The sequence below is a fragment of the Mirounga angustirostris genome, unplaced genomic scaffold (assembly GCF_029215605.1).
Source record: "Mirounga angustirostris isolate CCGP_5_RB_7025 unplaced genomic scaffold, mMirAng1.0.hap1 SCAF_4, whole genome shotgun sequence".
Classification (NCBI taxonomy): domain Eukaryota; kingdom Metazoa; phylum Chordata; class Mammalia; order Carnivora; family Phocidae; genus Mirounga; species Mirounga angustirostris.
The window spans coordinates 55031770-55051611 of record NW_026991712.1 but is presented as its reverse complement, the minus strand read 5'-3'; positions in this window follow the sequence as shown (position 1 = coordinate 55051611).

The window sequence follows — 19842 nt, the reverse complement described above, 5'->3', positions numbered from 1 at the left end:
TACTATGATTGTTGCAAAATTGATAATTTTTCCAGCTACAGTACTTCCTCCATAATTATCATGTCACTTGACAATTTACTGTAAGGCAAGAACTCTCCCTTTTTCCTATTTACTTATGTATTTACTTAACTATCTATTCATTATCAGTAGATAATTCTTCAGATTCATGAATTCTTTTGTATTTTTCCACAATTTATACTAGCTTTGAAATCAATTATTTTCTGAGGATTACTGGTTTTTTTAGTGGGAAATGATATTAAACACTGTGATCTAGGCACTAGATTCACTAGATATACTTTTTACTACTGGGTGTCTGGGGCTTCTAGGCCCCTTCAAGATCAGAGCTAGAAAATACATGCATATATCTGTACATATTCATACACACATGTGGACAGCATATATATGTACATATGTGTATACACACATACACGTGCACGTGTGCACACATATACATACACAAATATGCATACATTAGAAATCATGTCTTCATACCAACATGTCTGACACCAGCTTATATCCACTCGGTGCTATTTTCTCCCATACCGTATGTGTTTCTTCGTCCACAGTGAGAATCCTGCTTCTCAACAACATGAACATAATTTTTCATTTGCTCAATCTATAATCTAAAATAGTTTCAGAACACCTTTTCCCATACAACCACAAAATAACCTATTTTTAGAAGTCCAGGATTCATTTGTATTTCTATTGTTATAAATCCCACTCAAGACTGAGGCTATATAGTCAAATACTGTGTTTATAGATTAATTTGATCAGTTTTTTTTTTAATTTTCCATTTCATTGTGACTATTCTTTAAGAAAAAAAAGAGAAGGTTTTTTCTTTAATATTTATGTGGTCCAACAGGTCAATCTTTTGTCTTACTACATTTTAGTCATAGGAAGTCTTTCTTTATATTCAGTTTATGGAGGAATTAACTTTTTAACATTTAAATTTATGATGCTCTTGGAGTTTATTCTTGGTTATGATATGAGCAACAGATAAACCATTGCCTTTTCCAAAAGCTGTACTGAAGCACCAAAAACATTTATTAAAAAGACCGTCATTGTCCTAGTGATTTGATATAGTACCTTTTTCATGCCCTAGACTTCTACGGGTAGTTGAGTCCATTTCTGGACTTTTCATTTTGTTTCATTGACCTTATTATTCATGTGCCAGTATCACACCATCTTAATTTTAGAGGCATTGTATTATATTTTATTATCTGGTAAAATCAGCCTCTCTTAAAAGTTTCTTTTTCAAAGTTTTCCAAGTGATTCTTGCATTTTGGAAATTATTCCATATGAACTTTAGAATCAAATAATCTAAGTCAAACAAAAGGTCATTGATGATATTATTAGGATCTTATTAATTAAATTAATATGTTAGTTTAGGAAGCACTTATCTTCATGTTGAGATATTTTTATCATGAAATAAGGAATGTCTTTCCATTTCTTCAAATCTATTTTTGTGTCTTGTCTTTCAAAAGTGTTTTATGCTTCTTCTTAGATTTTAAACATTTCTCATTAGTTTATGCATAAATATTTTGTATTTCTGTTAATGAAAATCAGTTTTTCCCATCCTTTATAACTTCCAAATGGTGATTAATTATGTTTATAAATGCTATTTATTTTCATTTATTTATTTATTCATTCATTCATTTATTTATTTATTTGAGAGAAAAAGAGTGTGAGTTGGTGGAGCAGCAGAGGGAGAGGGAGGGAATCTCAAGCGGACTCCCTGTTGTGTACAGAGCCAGACACAGGGATCAGGGCTCAGGGCTCAGGGTTCAAGGCTCAGGGCTCAGTCCCAGGCCCATGAGATCATGACCTGAGTCAAAACCAAGAGTCAGATGCCTAACCGACTGAGCCACCCAGGCATCCCAATGCTAGCAATTTGTGACTGAATTTTATATTTTCACATATTGTTGAATTATTTTAAGATAAACATTGTCACTGATTTTCTAGGTTTTATTTTTTCCAGTTAAACTATCATAGCATCTGCAAATAGAGAAAGCTTTACTTTGTCTTATTTTTGTGCTTTTAATAGTTTTATCTCATCTAATTGCATTGGCTAATACCTTCAGTATAATGTTAAGTAGTATTTAAGATAATGGGAATCTTTGCCTTTTTTCCTAGACTTTGTGGAATATCTCCAAGGGCTCATCCACTGATTAGCCATTAATTAACATACTGGCTTTAGGATTGAGGTACATCCACACAGGAACACAGTCAAAACTTCAAGCCAGCAATGACCGGCCAAATCCTTCTCATGTTTCAACTCTGTCTTACTACCTTTTCTGACGTATCTCCCTGCCTTCTGCTGCTTTTCTCTTTTGCTTGTAAGTGCTCGCGTCATTACATTGGTCCCACTTGGATAATCCAAGATAATCTCCCTAATTTAAATTCAGGTAATAAGTAACTAGAATTACAAATGCATGTCTCTTTTGCCATGTAAGGTAACATATTCAATAGTGTAAGACCAGAAGATGACAGTGATGAGGGCAGAAATTCCACCTAATACAGGAAGTTCTTACCCTAGTTTTTTTCAATGTTTGAGAGTTTCTATTAGAAATGGCCAATAAATATTGTCAGTTTTGTTCAGTATCTATGGAAAAAAATCATAGTGAGCTTTCTCTTTAGACATTTAAAATTAACTAAATTAATAGATTTCCAAATATTGCCTTATTCTCATATTCCTGTTGTAAAATCCACCTAATTATGGTATATTATTTTCATAAAGAACTGTTGAAGTCAAAGATTTTTTTCACTGATATTCATAAAAGATATCATATGTAATATTCCTTTGGGGAATGTCAAGTTTAGGTACCAATGTTACACTTGCTCTAAAAAAAAATTATTTGGAAATTTGCCTTCATTTTCTGTGCTTGGAAAGAATTTATTTATTTATTTATTTTTAAAGATTTTATTTATTTGACAGAAAGAGATAGAGAGAGCACAAGCAGGGAGAGCGGCAGAGGGAGAGGCAGAGGGAGAGGGAGAAGCAGGCTCCCCGCTGAGCAGAGAGCCTGACGTGGGCCTCAATCCAGGATTCTGGGATCATGTTCTGAGCCGAAGGCAGATGCTTAACTAATTGAGCCACCCAGGCACCCCTGGAAAGAATTTATATAGCAGTGGAGCTATATGATCTCTAATGGTTTAATGGAACTCTCCAATTAAATAATATGGACATGGTAAGTTCTCTTTCAGAACTTTCACTACATCTATGGAAATTGACAAGCTTAAGGTTCTTATTAATATTGGGGTGAATTTTGGTAAATTTTTTATTCCTAATAAATCAACCATTTAATGTATGCTTCAAATTTATTTTACATATCTGTGTGCAAATTGTCTATTATTACTTTTCAATTTTTTCAGTGGTTAGTTCCTGCTTATTTATTAGCTTTCTTCCTTTCAATAATTTAATTATTTTTTCTCTTTTATAGAGTATCTTCAGAGAAATAGAATTCTACTACTTTTTTTCTGTTTTCTACCTTATTAATTTCTGTCTTTTACAATTTCCTTCTTATGCTCCATTTTTACATATTCTGTTGCTCATTCACTAGCTCTTTGTTGGGAATCATGGTAGTCAATGTTGTCCAGAGAAACAGAATCAACCAATCAACCCACAGAACAATTTCTTATAAATAAAAAGATGTATTATAAGGAATTGGCTCAAGTGACTATGGAAGCTGAGAAATGCCAAGATTTGCAGTTAATAAACTGGAGAACCAGGATATCTAATGGTGTAAGTTCTAGTCAAAAAGCCAGGAGATTCCAGACCCAAGAAGAGCCAATCAGTTCGAATCTAAAGGCAAGAAAAGACCAACATTCCAGATCAACAATTAAGCAGTTTTCTCTAACTTGCAGGAAGGTCACCATTTTCTTCTATTCAGGTCCTCGACAGATTGGTTGAGGGCCAGTCAAATTAGAGAGCACAATCTGCTTTACTCCGTCTATCAATTCAAGTGCTAATCTCATTCAAAAAAAAAGTTTGCTCACAGACACCCAGAATAATGTTTGACCAAATATTGGAGCACAGCATAGAATAGTCAGGTTGACATATAAAATTAACCATCACAGGAATTTAAGTCATTTTCACTCTTTTATTTTTTATTGATGCAGATATTTGGGGCCATAGTTTTTCCTCAGATCACTGTTTCAAATCTATTTAGATTTTTAAAAATTTTTAATTGAAGTATAGTTGACATATATTAGTTTCAGGTGTACAACATAGTCAAGTTTAGGTACCAATGTTACACTTGCTCTAAAAAAAAATTATTTGGAAATTTGCCTTCATTTTCTGACAATTATATACATTACAATATTCTCACCATAATGAGCATAGTTACCATCTGCCACCACACAAAATTATTATATCATTATTATCATTATCCTTATTAACTATATTCCCTACACTGTACTTTTCATCCCCATGACTTATTTATTTTATAATAAATCTATTTTTAATTAAAGATTCTGAAATGTGTTTTTATTAATTCTTTCAGAAATTTTTTAATCTCTTTCCATTTTATCTTTCACTGAAGGGTTGGTTAATGGAATTTTTCACATTTCCAAGTGGAATGGCACTTGGAGTGGCAAGTGTCTCTTGCATTTTTTCTTTTTTTATGTCATTTTCATTCTCATTTGTTTCCTGATTTTCTTCAATAGCATTTAAATAAATTTTCATTTGCCTCTATCAGTTATTTTATATGATCCAATTATTAAATAAAGATTACTATTTTATTGTTTTTATAATAGCTTAGCATATATAAAATAAAAATTAAAGCATATTTTCTATATGAAAAATGTAAACATTAAGTATTATTGTAAATAAATCAAGCCAGAGTGATTTTTTTTAGCGTATGTGCTTATCTTTTGTGTGTGGATATATATCTATATTAATTCTTTTTTTTTTTAAGATTTTATTTATTTATTTGAGAGTGAGAATGAGAGAGAGAGAGAGAGCATGAGAGGGGGAGGGTCAGAGGGAGAAGCAGACTCCCTGCCGAGCAGGGAGCCCGATGTGGGACTCGATCCCGGGACTCCAGGATCACGACCTGAGCCGAAGGCAGTCGCTTAACCAACTGAGCCACCCAGGCGCCCCGTATCTATATTAATTCTTATTCATCTTTGAAGTCACATATTCAGGTTGGTGTTGATCAGTGTATTTTGTGTGTGTATATATGAAAAATATGCCATTAAAGTTAAGTAGGATTTCTCTAGTATCACTTTGAAGAGATATTTTTGTTCAACTGGGCTAGATTGAATTTCCTTTGTATTCCCTATCATTTTAATGATGTTAATTCTACTTTTTGTTCTCTCTAATATTTTCCAGCATTGCAATCACTTTAATTTGTACGTTCTTTTTTCTGATGTCTTCTAGCTTAATTTATATCCTCTGTTCTTATAATCATCTATAATAGCTCTAGTTTCTTAATATACCTTTTATTACTTTATCAGAAAGTATATATTGTTTATAAAATTCTGTTTTCTTAGAAAATTCCTCTTTTATCCTTTCTCAGCTTTTTATTTAACTTTCCTTCTACTTCTGTTTTGCAACATCTATAGATTTTATGTGTATTTCTCAGGACTATTATGCATTTCTGAATTGGGTCACTCTTTTTAAATGATAGTGTGGAATGAAGGCTCACGTTGTCACAAAAACTATCTCACTAAATATATTATTTCCTTGGGCTCAGGAACACAAGACCTGCCTCCTTTGGAGAGTTCTAAAAACTCCCTGTTTGTTGCTTTCAGTGTGTTTTGATCAGGTGCATTTTTGTTTCACCACACTCTTTCCCCTTAACCCCCAGAAGGTATTTTAAGCTAGGACACTGAGTTATAGATATGAAAAATCACTAAGTCTTTAAATTCATTAATTTCTCTGCATCCTTAAAATGTGGAACACATAGCTTATTAAACTAGGCTTTCCTTCAGTCATAGCTTACCTTTCTGAACTTAACTCTTGAACTCATCTTTACTAATTTATGTTAAACTCATTGGTACACCATGAATAATAACAAAAAAAAAAAACTATGTCTGTATATATATCATCTACATATATTGTATTCTCCCTCAACCATTATGTTCCTTTGGTCTACAACACCTCCCTTTTCCCTTACATATTTCCTTTCTAATTATTAAACGCAGCTATTTAGGTACCTAAAACCAAAATAATTCCTTCTGTTTTAAAAATAGATTAATCAGAAATGTTTGATCTAAAATCTTCTTCCTCCTTCTATTTTAACACTGCCAGAATAGTGCATAGTCACATTAAGAAGCTATAAACTTAGAACTCAATTGTGGAAAAAAAAAAAAAAACGTTTAATATAGTGAAAATTCTACACAACACTGCAAATAACATTTATTAATGAAACATATTAGAATGTTTGCAGTGTAATTCATAAATGGGAGTGTGCAGCATTCTACTTCAGTCATAAATGTGTAGCAGCTGTGGCTTTGTGAAATGAGTTGGTACCTTCCATAGCATAAGATATAGAAAAATACAGATGACTAATTTAAATCAACATGGTTTCACATAGCATATCACAGTGAGAATCTTAATGATCTACCTGGGTTGTTTGTCTAAGACCCCCATTTTCTGTTCTGTTATGTGTGGATGTGAGCTATGCTGAAGATAATTTGCAACTAATTACTCTCCATGTCAATGGCAATTTTCCTACAATGATAAATCATATTTTCTTTGAAAAAAAGAGGGGGGAAAGATGGTGGAGGAGTAGGGGACCCTATTTGAACTGGTCCCCAGAATTGAGCTGGATATCTACCAGACCACTCTGAGCAACCACAAAACCAGCCTGAGATGTAAGAAGATCTGGATCTCTACAAACAGAATATCGCAGGCAGTTGGTTGTGTGGTACGAAGCGGGGAGCCGTGATTCCACGGGCAGATATCAGAGGATAAACAGGGCAGTGGGAGGGTGCCTGGCTGTGGGGATCCTACACCGCCGGTGAGTGACAGCCTCACGCACTGGGGACGAGGCACAGACTTGCAGACCAGTAGTGGCGGGGAAAGGACTTTAGGGCAGCCCCCAGGGCGGAAACCTGGAGCGGCGGGGTCGCACGTGCGATCTGGGGGTGGCTGGCAGTTTTAGAAGCACAAAAGGCAGAGACGTGCCCCGACCTGGAGGCAGGACTGGGAGCGCTGCAGAGGGGCGCACAACTCAGGACGCTGAAGTTTATAGCAGCACAGTCAGAAACAGAGACAGTGTGGCCTGGAGAGCTCACTGAAGAACAGACTGCGGTCTCTCTGCTCTGAGGCAGAGGGTTGGAAACAGTCTCTTCTGCTCTGACTCGCGGAAGAGACAGGAAAGCCACCAGGGAAAGCTGCCAGAGAACAAAAGCCCCAAAAACTGATTCCCACTGAGCCTATCCCCCGCCACAGGGGCGCAGGGCAACTCCACCCAAACAGGGTTGCCGGAGTAACAGCGCGGCAGGCCCCTCCCGCAGAAGACAGGCTGGGAAAACAAGAGGCCAACAAACCTAAGGTCCCAAGAAAACAGGTGCATTTTGCTTGGATTCTGGTCAATAATTTGGACTCTATACATTCCCTCAAACACCCATCAACAGAATGACTAGGAGGAGGAGCCCCCAAAACAGAAAAGACTCAGAGATGATGACTTATGCTGCAGATTTACAAATGGATGCAGATATAACCAAGATGTTGGAGATGGAATTCAGGCTAGCAATTGTGAAGACAATGGCTAGAATGGAGAAATCAATTAATGGCAACATAGAGTCTCTAAGGGCAGAAATAAAAGGGGAATTGGCAGAACTGAAAAATGCTATCAATGAGACCCAATCCAATCTAGATAATCTAACAGCTAGGGTAACTGAGGCAGAAGAGCGAATGAGCGACCTGGAAGACAGTATAATAGATAAAAAGGGAAAAGAGGAGGCCAGGGAAAAACAACTCAGAATCCATGAAAATAGAATCAGAGAAATAAGTGACACCATGAAGGGTTCCAATGTCAGAATAATTGGAATCCCAGAGGGAGTGGAGAGAGAGAGAGGGCTAGAAGATGTATTTGAGCAAATTGTAGCTGAGAACTTCCCTAATCTGGAGAATGAAACAAACATTCGAGTCCTAGAGCAGAGAGGACCCCTCTCAAGATCAAGGAAAACAGGCCAACACCCTGGCATGTAATAGTAAAACTTGCAAATCTTAGAACCAAGGAAACCATCTTAAGAGCAGTTGGGGGAAGAGATTCCTTACGTACAGAGGGAGGAACATCAGAATAACGTCAGACCTATCCACAGAGACCTGGCAAGCCAGAAAGGCCTGGCATGACATATTTAGGGTACTAAATGAGAAGAACATGCAGCCAAGAATACTTTATCTGGCAAGGCTTTCATTTAGAATGGATGCAGAGCTTCCATGACCGGCAGAAACTGAAAGAATATGTGACCACTAAGCTGGCCCTGCAAGAAATATTGAGGGGGTTCTATAAAAGGAGAAAGACCCCAAGAGTGATATACAACAGAAATTTACAGGGACAATCTATAAAAACAACAACAACAGGCAACATGATGACAATTAATTCATATCTTTCAATAATCACTCTCAACGTGAATGGCCTAAACGCTCCCATAAAACGGCACAGGGTTTTATGGATAAAAAGACAGGACCCATCCATATGCTGTCTACAAGAGACTCATTTTGAACCTAAAGATACATCCAGACTGAAAGTGAAGGGATGGAGATCCATCTTCCATGCCAGCGGACCTCAAAAGAAAGCTGGGGTAGCAATTCTTATATCAGACAAATTAGATTTTAAACTAAAGTCTGTAATAAGAGACACAGAAGGACACTATATCATTTTTAAAGGGTCTATCCAACAAGAAGATCTAACAATTGTAAATATCTATGCCCCCAACATGGGAGCAGCCATCTACATAAGCCAACTATTAACCAAAATAAAGAGTCATATTGATAACAATACATTAATTGTAGGAGACCTCAATACTCCACTCTCAGCAATGGGCAGATCATCTAAGCAGAAAATCAACAAGGAAACAAGAGCTTTGAATGATACATTGGACCAAATGGACCTCATAGATAATTACAGAACATTCCACCCTAAAACAACAGAATACTCATTCTTCTCAAGTGCACATGGAACTTTCTCCAGAATAGACCACATACTGGGTCACAAATCAGGTCTCAACCAATACCAAAAGATGTAGATTATTCCCTGCATATTCTCAAACCACAATGCTTTAAAACTGGAACTCAATCACAAGAAAAAATTTGGCAGAAATTCAAACACTTGGAAGCTAAAGACCACTGTGCTCTAGAATGTTTGGGTCAACCAGGAAATCAAAGAACTTAAACAATTCATGGAAATCAATGAGAACAAAAACACATTGGCCCAAAACCTATGGGATACTGCAAAAGCAGTCCTAAGGGGGAAATACATAGCCATCCAAGCCTCACTCAAAAAAATAGAAAAATCCCGAATTCACCAACTAACTCTACACCTTAAAGAACTAGAGAAAAAGAAACAAATGACGCATAAGCCATGCATTAGAATAGAAATAATTAAAATTAGAGCAGAAATCAATGAATTAGAAATCAGAAACACAGTAGATCAGATCAACGAAACTAGAAGCTGGTTCTTTGAAAGAATTAATAAGATCGATAAACCACTGGCCAGACTTACCCAAAAGAAAAGAGAAAGGACCCAAATTAATAAAATTATGAATGAAAGGGGACAGATCACGACCAACACCAAGGAAATAGAAACAATTATTAGAAATTATTATCAACAACTATATGCCAATAAACTGAGCAATCTGGATGAAATGGAGGCCTTCTTGGAAACCTATAAGCTGCCAAGACTGAAACAGGAAGAAATTGACAACCTGAATAGGCCAATAACCAGTAACGAGATTGAAACAGTGATCAAAAACCTCCCAAAAAACAAGAGTCCAGGGCCTAATGGATTCCCTGGGGAATTCTATGAAACATTCAAAGAAGAAATAATACCGATTCTACTGAAGCTGTTTCAAAAAATAGAAACAGAAGGAAAACTTCCAAACTCATCCTATGAGGCCAGCATTACCTTAATCCCCAAACCAGGCAAAGCCCCAAACAAAAAGGAGAATTTCAGACTGATATCCCTGATAAATATGGATTCCGAAATCCTCAACAAAATCCTAGCTAATAGGATCCAACAATACATTAAAAGGATCATCCACCACGACCAAGTGGGATTTATCCCCGGGATGCAAGGGTGGTTCAACATTCGCAAATCAATCAATGTGATAGAACACATTAATAAGAGGAGAGAGAAGAACCATATGGTCCTCTCAATTGATGCAGAAAAAGCATTTGATAAAATACAGCATCCTTTCCTGATTAAAACTCTCCAGAGTATAGGGATAGAGGGAACATTCCTTAAGTTCATAAAATCCATCTATGAAAAACCCACAGTGAATATCATCCTCAATGGGGAAAAGCTGAGAGCCTTTCCCTTAAGATCAGGAACACGTCAAGGATACCCACTCTTGCCACTATTGTTCAACATAGTACTAGAAGTCCTAGCAACAGCAATCAGACAACAAAAAGAAATAAAAGGTATTCAGATTGACAAAGAAGAAGTCAAACTCTCTCTTTTAACAAATGACATGATACTTTATGTGGAAAATGCAAAAGACTCCACCCCCAAATTACTAGAATTCATCCAGCAATTCAGTAATGTGGCAGGATACGAAATCAAAGCACAGAAATCAGTTGCTTTCTTATACACTAACAATGCAACTGTAGAAAGAGAAATTAGAGAAACAATTCCATTTACAATAGCACCAAAAACCATAAGATACCTCGGAATAAACCTAACCAAAGAGGTAAAGGATCTATACTCTAGGAACTACAAAACACTCATGAAAGAAATTGAAGAAGACACAAAAAGATGGAAAAACATTCCATGCTCATGGATAGGAAAAATAAACATTGTTAAAATGTCTATGCTACCCAGAGCAATCTATACCTTCAATGCCATCCTGATCAAAATTCCAATGACATTTTTCAAAGTGCTGGAACAGACAATCCTAAAATTTGTATGGAATCAGAAAAGACCCCAAATCGCCAAGGAAATGTTGAAAAAGAAAAGCAAAGCTGGGGGCATCACGTTGCCTGATTTCAAGCTATATTACAAAGCTGTGATCACCAAGACAGCATGGTATTGACACAAAAACAGACATATAGACCAATGGAACAGAATAGAGAACCCAGATACGGACCCTCAACTCTATGGTCAAATAATCTTTGACAAAGCAGGAAAAAACATGCAATGGAAAAAAGACAATCTCTTCAATAAATGATGCTGGGAAAACTGGACAGCCATATGCAGAAGAATGAAACTCGAACATTCTCTAACACCATTCACAAAGATAAACTCAAAGTGGATGAAAGACCTCAATATTGGGGTGCCTGAGTGACTCAGTAGTTAAGCATCTGCCTTCGGCTCGGGTCATGATCCCAGGGTCCTGGGATCAAGCCCCGCATCAGGCTCCCTGCTTGGCGGGAAGCCTGCTTCTCTCTCTCCCACTCCGTCTGCCTGTGTTCCCTCTCTCTCTGTGTCTCTCTCTGTTAAATAAATAAAATCTTAAAAAAAAAAAAAAGACCTCAATATGAGACAGGAATCCATCAAAATCCTAGAGGAGAACATAGGCAGTAACCTCTTTGACATCGCCCACAGCAACTTCTTTCAAGATACATCTCCAAAAGCTAGTGAAACAAAAGCAAAAATGAACTTTTGGGACTTCATCAAGATAAAAAGCTTCTGCACAGCAAAGGAAACAGTCAACAAAACAAAGAGGCAACCCACAGAATGGGAGAAGATATTTGCAAATGACACTACAGATAAAGGGCTGGTATCCAAGATCTATAAAGAACTTCTCAAACTCAACACCCAAAAAACAAATAATCAAGTCAAAAAGTGGGCACAAGGTATGAAAAGACACTTCTCTGAAGACATATAAATGGCTAACAGACACATGAAAAAATGTTCATCATTATTAGCCATCAGGGAAATCCAAATCAAAACCACATTGAGATACCACCTTACACCAGTGAGAATGGCAAAAATGGACAGGGAAAGAAACAACAAATGTTGGAGAGGTTGTGGAGAAAGAGGAACCCTCTTACACTGTTGGTGGGAATGCAAGTTGGTACAGCCACTTTGGAAAACAGTGTGGAGGTTCCTCAAAAATTTAAAAATAGAGCTACCCTATGACCCAGCAATTGCACTCCTGGGTATTACCCCAAAGACACAGATGTAGTGAAAAGAAGGGCCATACGCACTCCAATGTTCATAGCAGCAATGTCCGCAAGAGCCAAACTGTGGAAAGAGCCGAGATGCCCTCCAACAGATGAATGGATAAAGAAGATGTGGTCCATATATACAATGGAATATTACTCAGCCATCAGAAAGGATGAATACCCAACTATTCCATCAACATGGATGGGACTGGAGGAGATCATGCTCAGTGAAATAAGTCAAGCAGAGAAAGTCAATTATCATATGGTTTCACTTATTTGTGGAACATAAGGAATAGCATGGAGGACACTAGGAGAAGGAAGGGAAAAATGGGGGGCGGGGAATTGGAGGGAGAGATGAACCATGAGAGACTATGGACTCTGAGAAACAAACAGGGTTTTAGAGGGGAGGAGAGAGGGGGGATTGGTTAGCCCGGTGATGGGTATTAAGGAGGGTACATACTGCATGGAGCACTGGGTGTTACACAAAAACAATGGATCGTGGATCACCACATCAAAAACCAATGATGATGGTGACTAACATAACATAATAAAATTTAAAAAAAATAACAAATAATAAAATAACTTCATCAAAGTTTAAAAAAAACTTTTCTTGGATAATGACAATGAAAACAAGGAGATTTCAGACTGTTTCCTGGTTGCTATGTTCCCAAGAGGGTTGATCTTCCCCATGAAACACTAAGAATCACTTAATCATAAATAAAAATTTAGATTTTATTTGCCCTGAAAATACGTGGTGAGGACAAAAACAGAAGGCTAATGTGGCACCTGGTACAAGGGAAGTACCCAGGCTTAATCATTATTCTATTTCATTAAAGGAATTTAAAGCAGTCAGGAGGCAAATTTAGTGGGCAGTAAATGATGTATCTAGATAAATATTTGCTATTATGTTACCTTGCTTTTTCTTATACCAACTGCAGCCATCTTGAAGAGTAACATGCTGGATAACCTCATAAGTGCAAGCTTTAAACTTCGATGTTTATTTGAGAGAGATTTCTGAAAGTAAAGTCCTTCCAGTGGAAATACAAATAAAACAAAGTGGAATAGACTCATTCACAGAAGATGCAAGATTTTCACATGATTTTAATAATTCTCATTATGAAATCACTGATATCTATACTGCATTAATACTTTACAGAATTACCAATGTTCTCAGTTAAAATAATCTCCTTAAATTTAACATCCATTTGACAATTGGTTTCCAAACCACAGTATTGTATTAAACATGTATAACCATTAAAATTAGTCTGAACATCCTTCAGGAGACCAGCTTTCTTTCTGTGGTATATTTGGAAGATCTGATTATATGATTGCCTGGAGAGAAAGTAAGGACTCTATGTATATGGTATATATGGTATGGTATATTATGATCTTTTATGAAATAGCATTAAGCTCATTGAAAATCACTGGTACATAAATAGTTGGGTTTAATAATTGGAATAATTGGAAAAATCAGCCTCTTTGATATACTATTGAGATAAAACAGCTTATTCCACAATCAATGAACTTGTTACCAAAATGAGTTTAATAAAGGAAGAATACAGATAGAACAATTGAAGCATATGTACTTAACCTTTATGGAATACAAAAATTTGGTATATAACTCATCAGCAAAATATGACAATATTCTTGGGTAGAAAAATTTTAGCCTAGACCCAAAGGCAATTGCCAAAATCCCATGTAAATTGATAAATTAAAAATGCTATAGTGCTGGGGCGCCTGGGTGGCTCAGTTGTTAAGCGTCTGCCTTCAGCTCAGGTCATGATCCCAGGGTCCTGGGATCGAGCCCCGCATCGGGCTCCCTGCTCCACGGGGAAGCCTGCTTCTCCCTCTCCCACTCCCCCTGCTTGTGTTCCCTCTCTCGCTGTCTCTCTCTCTGTCAAATAAATAAATAAAATCTTTTTTTAAAATGCTATAGTGCTTTTTCTTTTGTTTCTTTTATCAAATTCAGTCACTTAAACATGATTTCCACAAACTCACCCCATGGCATACAAAAATATAAGATTAAAAAAAATCATTTTATCAACTATTTTTTTTAAAAAGGTGCTGCATTCTATTCTCCTTATTACAACAAAGCATGAACTCTATCCAAAACTAACTATGGTCTTGTCAAAAATATTTAAGAAACAAATTTGAATAGGTTGTTAATGTACAGAGTTGGGATATTTTAAGAATCCTCAAAAATGAATACAGTGGACCAAAACATCAAATATATTTAAATTCATGAGTTTACTACTGGTATTATGAAATGACAGTGACAAAAACTTGATCGGTCATCTTTGGAAGAAAACAGAGAACCAAATCATTACTTTGAAAATTAGTTTTTTTACCAAAAAAAAGGTAGGAAGAGAGCAAGGAGAAAAAAGGGAGATCAAGCATTTTCTAGATTTTTGTAAAAAACTCGGTACTTCGGATTAAATTAAAAGTTGATAATAGAAGTCATGAAAATATTACCTATAACTTTAATTTTTTACCTACTAAATGTATCAAACCTAAATCTGATTAGGTCTCTATATGTAATTACCAATTTATATGAAATATAGTGACAGAAAAATGTGTCAAATATTTTGAGGATGCAATTGGCAAAATCTAGAGTATGCAAAACAGGACAAATATTCTGTTTTTTTCCAAGCACATCAGCAACATACAAGCAAGAGGCAGGAAGAGATGACTAAGACTTAAACAAGAGATACCAACAAATAAACCAATTACAAAATATAGAACTTAATTTGTACTTTGAATAAAACTCTATTTAAGAATTATAAGACAATTGGTACAATGTGAATACAACATGTGTATTTGAAGATGTTAAAAATTATTATGAGGGCACCTGGGTGGCTCAGTTTGTTAAGCATCTGCCTTCCACTCAGGTCACGAGCCTGGGGGAGCCCAGCACAGGGCTCCCTGCTCAGCGGGGAGCTTGCTTATCCCTCTCCCTCTGCCCCTCCCCCCTGTTTGTGCACCCTCTCTCTCTCGCTCTCTCTCTCTCCCTCTCTAATAAATAAATAAATAAAAATCTTTTTAAAAAATCATTATGAATTTTTAGGTGTAAGATGATATTTTAGATATGCTTGAACAATTTTTAAGTTCCTATCTTTTAGTTATGTAATGAAATATTTACAGATAAAATTATAGGTTATTTGGGATTTGATTCAATATTATTTCGGAGGGGTGAGTGGGTTTATAGGTCCAAATGAGATCAGTTGGAAAATTGATCTTTTTTTTATCTTCTGATGGATATATAGGAATTCGTCATATTATAAATTATTTTTTCTCTTTATTTTTGTATAGGTTTGAAATGGTCTATAATAAATTTTTAAAAAATAAAGAAAAGATTTGGATCTTTAGACAAAGAGAGTTCTGAGAACAATTGGATCTGTGGAAAATGAAGCCACTTCTTTTCTGAGAGCACTTGCAGTCTTCAGGATCCTGGAGCCTCAAGAAAGGACAAAAGACAAGGCCTCAAGTAACATTAGTAAAGAGCTGAAATGAGAACCCCACAAAAACCATACCCTCAACAAAAATGATACACTGGAAAAAGTACATCCACTAAGAAAAAGTGGCAGCAGCAAAGTGAAATTTCTCTCTTTTGCCCTAAATATGAGTGGGAATAGAGGGACGAGCTAAAAGACACCAAAAAAAAAAAAAAAAATGGCTACAGACAACAGAAGATATCACCTCACACCTGTCAGAATGGCTAAAATCAAAAACACAAGAAACAAGTGTTGGCGAGGATGTGGAGAAAAAGGAATTCTCATGTACTGTTGGGGGGAATGCAAACTGGTGCATCCACTGTGGAAAACAGTATAGAGCTTCCTTAAAAAATTAGTAATAGGACTACCATATGATCCAATAATTCCACTACTTGGTATTTACCCAAAGAATACAAAAACACTAATTTGAAAAGATATAGTCACCCCTATGTTTATTGCAGCATTATTAACAATAGTCAAATTACGGAAGCAACCCAAGTGTCCATCAACAATTAAAGGATAAAGAAGATGTGGTATATATAATGGTATATTAGCCATAAAAAGGAATGAAATCTTGCCATTTGCAACAACATGGATGGAGCTAGAGAATATAATTCTAAGCGAAATAAGTCAGAGAAAGACAAATACCGTATGATTTCACTCGTATGTGAAATTTAAGAAAGAAACCAAAGAACAATGAAAAGAAGAGATGAACCAAAAAACAGACCCTTAGCTGTAGAGAACAAACTGATGGTTGCCAGAGGGAAAGTGTTGGGAGGATGGGTGATATAGGTGATGAAGATTAAGAGTATACTTATCATGATGATCATTGAGAACCATATAGAATTGTTGAATCATTAGATTGTACACTTGGAACTAGCCTAGCACCATATATTAACTATACTGGAATTTAAAAAAATGAAAGTGAAGTATTAATCTAGAAGACTGATGAATATTGTTGGCTCTGGTTTGGTCCATTAATTCCATGAATTTAGAGTTTGGCGATAACTTCTGCAAATATGTCCATCATGTTACTTGAAAGGGAAGGTAGAAGTTTTCCTGCAAAAATATTTAGTTTATCATAATCATTTTAAAAAAATACTGAAAAATAGTACTTTCATGTAAAAAGAAATATGAGAATAAATTTAGAATATGAACCAGAAAGTGCAGTTATAGATGTGTAATGCAAAATGATTGGGTCCTCTGTTTTTTCTAATTTTCTTGAGAATTTGAATAGGAATAATACTAATGTTATTCATAATAGTTTGCATATGGACTGGACTGAAGATGCTGAAATTATTTTATATCCCTTTTACTTCAGAATGTATTATTTATATACTATGTGGTTGGAAATTGTCATTTTTTTTTTTTTGGCTTTCAATTTAACTTTGTGCTGTATCTCTACAGTTTTTGAGCTTTTATGTGTGAAACTACATATATAGTTTCTATTTTAGTAGTAATATAAAAAATAATTTCCCTCACAGTTATTTGTGTATACAAAAATACAATTTGATCATGAGTTTTTGACCATTTTAAGAATCATCTAATTCAATGTTAGCTATTCCTGTTTCAATGATTACTACTTCTTTGATTCTATAATCATCAAATATAATATAATTTAATATTGATTCTTGGAAAGATGTATAATAAAAATTCCATTTCTATAGTTATGTTTTAAAAATAATTATATTATCACAAACCACAATTTGTGTTTATACATTAATGCTGAACATTCTAGTAATTTCATGACATAATTTTCCAGTGTATCATAGGTTTCAGGGAAAATTAACCATATTTATCAGAATTTTCTGCCTTCCAGTACACTCTTTAGTTTAAGTAGCATAGCAACATATTTCTTTTTAACATCAATAGAGTAGAATTGAATTTTAAAATTATGTAGTTTCAGGAATAGAGCAAGAATAGAGATAGAAAAATTATGCAAATTTGCTGTTGGACTTTGAATTTTATATTCTTTTTTTATTTTTAGATTTTATTATGAAAATATCCAAAACATACAGAAGTAAGAATAATGATATAATGAATCTTGGGTGTCTATTTCAAATTTAACACTTATGAAAATTCTGCCACTTTGTCTTCATTTATCTTCTTTGTCTTTTTTTTCTTTGTTGGAATTTTTAAAATCAGTTTCTATAATATTAATGTTCATAAAAATCACTTGGGGATCTTCCTAGAATGGGAACCCTGATTCAGTAAGTCTGTGGTGGTGACAGATTCTGCATTTCTCATATGTCCCAGGTGAGGCCAGTGTGTCTGGTCTAGGGACCACACTCTAATGTATTTGTAAAGCATACTTCAAATACTATGTTTTTTCAAGCAGTACCTACCTCAATATGCATTTCTAAAAATATGAGCTTTTTTTACAAAAACCTGCATTAGCCTACTTAAAAATTAACAATAATTCCTTATAATCATCTAATTTCCAGCCCATAATCATATTTCCCCAATTGTCTTGATAATTTATTTTTATACTTGATTTGTACAAACCCAACTTGATGACTCGTGCACAATTGATCTTGCCTCTTGGATTTTGTTTAATATGTAATAGTCTCTCATTCTTTTAATTTTTTTAAATACACCAACTAATGAAAGTTATCCTGTAGAATATAGCACAAATGTCCATTTTTTAATTGGATTATTTGGGTTTTTTGGTGTTGAGTTGTGTAAGTTCTTTATATATTTACTTTATATATATACTTTATATATATATATATACTATATATATATATACTATATATATACTTTATATATATATATACTATATATATACTTTATATATATATATACTAAACCTTTATTGGATATTTCATTTGCAAATATCATCTCCCATTCAGTCAGTTGTCTCTTAGCTTTGTTGTTGTTTCCTTTGTTGTGCAGAAGCATTTCATTTTGATGTAGTCCCAATAGTTTCTTTTTGTTTTTTGTTTTTCCTTTGCTTCAGGAGACATATTAAGAAAAATGTTGCTATAGCCAATATCAAAGAAATTACTGCCTGTGTTCTCTTCTAGGATTTTTATGATTTCAGTCTCACATTTATGACTTTAATCCATTTTGAGTTTATTGTGTATGGTGTAAGAAGGTGGTCCAATTTTGTTCTTTTGCATGTACCTGTCCAGTTTTACCAACATCACCTGTTGAAGAGACTGTGTTTTTCCCATTTCATATTCTTGCCACCTTTCTTGAAGACTAATTGACCATATAATCATGGGTTTATTTCTGGGTTCTTGATTCTGTTCCATTGATTTATGTGTCTATTTTTGTGCCAGTACCATACTGTTTGATTACTACAGCTTTGTAGTACATCTTGAAATCTAGGATTGTGATACATCCAGTTTGGTTCTTTTTCAAGATTGCTTTGGCTATTTGGGGTCCTTTGTAGTCCCATACAAATATTAGGATTCTTTGTTGTAGTTCTGTGAAAAATGCTCTTGGTATTTTGACAGAGATTGCATTAAATCTGTAGATTGCTTTGAGTAGTATGGACATTTTAACAATATCTGTTCTCCCAATCCATGAGCATGGAGTATCTTTCTGTTTGTTTGTGTCATCTTCAATTTCTTTCATCAGTGTTTTAGAGTTTTCAGAGTACAGGTCTTTCACCTCCTTGGTTAAGTTTATTCATAGATATTTTTTATTTTTGGTACAATTGTAAATGGGGCTGTTTTCTTAATTTTTTTCTGCTACTATTAGTCTATAGACATATAACAGATTTCTGGGTATTGATTTTGTATTCTGCAACCTTACTGAATTCACTTATCAATTTTAATAGTTTTTTGGTGGTGTCTTTAGGGTTTTCTATACACAGTATCATGTCATCTGCAAATAGTGAAAATTTTAGTTCTTCCTTACGAATTTGAATGCCCTTTATTCCTTAGTCTTCTCTGATTGTTGTGGCTAGGACTTCCGGTACTTTGTTAAATGAAAGTAGTGAGAGTGGACATCCTTGTCTTATTTCTGACCTTAGGGGAAAAGCTCTTAGTTTACCATCATTGAGTATGATGTTAGCTGTGGGATTTTCATATATGGCATTTATTATGTTGAAGAATGTTACCT